The sequence below is a fragment of the Apis dorsata genome, unplaced genomic scaffold, assembly GCF_000469605.1.
Source record: "Apis dorsata unplaced genomic scaffold, Apis dorsata 1.3 scaffold_176, whole genome shotgun sequence".
In the NCBI taxonomy this organism is placed as follows: domain Eukaryota; kingdom Metazoa; phylum Arthropoda; class Insecta; order Hymenoptera; family Apidae; genus Apis; species Apis dorsata.
Window position 1 is genome coordinate 852,911 of NW_006263463.1, and position 1,749 is coordinate 854,659.

At 43.9% G+C, this 1,749-nt stretch overlaps 1 protein-coding gene across 7 annotated transcripts in view; it reads right to left on the reverse strand.

Annotated features, from left to right (window-relative positions):
* Window positions 1-1,749, reverse strand: part of LOC102671848 (band 4.1-like protein 4A) — a 67,352-nt gene extending 65,603 nt beyond the window's left edge. For 3 of the 7 annotated variants that reach the window (XM_031509816.1, XM_031509815.1, XM_006614396.2), the window contains exon 1: window positions 1,563-1,749. The gene's annotated coding sequence lies outside the window, so the exon portion shown is untranslated. The other 4 variants (XM_031509812.1, XM_031509813.1, XM_031509811.1 and 1 more) reach the window with 4 other exon arrangements.

A 1,749-nucleotide genomic window follows, 5' to 3' on the forward strand; every position in this document is an offset into this window, starting at 1 on the left:
CTTGACCGCGAAAACTCAGATCCCAGATCGAAGGCACGCTGTCGCCGCGTTGATCGATGCAGCACGTCTCGTTGGAAGGGTCATCACACTTCCGGTGTGTTCGGGGATCCACCTGAGAGGATCCACAAAAAAATTATCCACGAAACGCGCGCGCACGACGCGTATAAATTTTCAATCTCGAGTTAATACGAAAAACCGAGAAGAGGAAAAAAACACGTAGGAGCGTGAAAAACTGAACAAAAAAACTGTGTACCAGCGATGGAATACGATGAAATGGTGCGTGGTCGTTGCTCACTGGACGCGCGTGAACCGATCGACACGGTGCTGGTGCGTGCACTGTGACATGTCAGGTGGTGATTTTCGTCTGTCGGGCCGAACTCGACGGGAACTGGTCGCGACTTGAACTGACCGCGCAGCGAGAACCGACGCGGAGGAAGGAAGTCGGGATCGGTGATCGATGACACCGGTATGGATTAGAGCACGGCGTGCGTGTGTATGGTGGCGTGTGTCAGGAAAGGAAGAAGAGCGGATCCAAGCGAGCGGAGAGAGCGAGCGAGGAACGGCGGGGATCAGGGCAGTGGCTTGGCTCGGATCAGACTGAGCCGAGTCAACCGAAGGATTCAGATGTGCCTTTACCTTGCGCGCCTTCCTTTCCTTTCCTTTACCTTTCCTTCGCCACGCGTTTCATCTCGCTCGCGCGCGCGGACGTCTCGTGCTGTTCACTCTGTTAATCGTGATAGCGTGGACAGTGACGTAGGCTCCGCCACTCGGGACTCTTCCTTCGACCGTTTCCCCTCGGCTCCTCCTTCGTAACCCAACGAAATTGCGGCTCGTCACGCGACCACCGAAACCTTTTCAACGCCGATTGTTGCTTGGTTAAGCTGTTGCGATTATACCGGTCGATCCCGGTGGCGGCCTCGGATCGATGGCACAAATTTTCGTGGGGACCTGTTGCCGGAATCGAATGATAATTGGCCAGGTCGGTGGGGAGAGAATAGTTAACGCGATATTTATTGGCAAGAGATATTCGAACGATTAATTGTATAATTTTTAAATTTTCATCACTCGTGGATGATCAATTTCTTTCGTATTTATTGTCAGGAATTCTTTGTACGATAATTCCTTTGTTTTCGATCAAATTTTAATTCAAAATCACGTGCGTTTGATGTAGAGAATTTTTTGTGAATAATTCAAAGATTATAAATAAATTAAGAATCTTTCAAAATCAAATCGTAAAATTATATTAATCGCAATATTAATAATATAATCTCTTATATGATCGAAATATGCCAGATTAATAATAAAAAAAAAAAAAAGAAAGCTCGTATAAATAAAAAATTTATATATCGTTAAAATATATAAAAGTTACCTTTTTTAAGTCTTCTCTTTAATAAAAATAAGATATTCTATTAACAAAAAGAATTATAACTATAATTTTTGAAATATAACTAAAAATACAATTGAAACCTTTCGTGCCCATATATTTACAGAGAAAGGATACGGCACTGCGTGTAAGCACAGCATAGCGAAGAGCGTCTGTCCCTCTCCCAACCGCTACTCACCTTCCTCTGTTGAGGACCTCGGCCTCATGCCCACCATTCTTCCTAATACTTTGGTACACGACACAGAGAAAGAAGCCATATAAAAAGGTGCTGCTTCATAATGCCCATGCAATCAAGTTGACTTCCTAAAAATAAAAGAAAACGTGCGATACGAATTAAAAGCAAACAAAAAAAAAAAAAAAAAAAA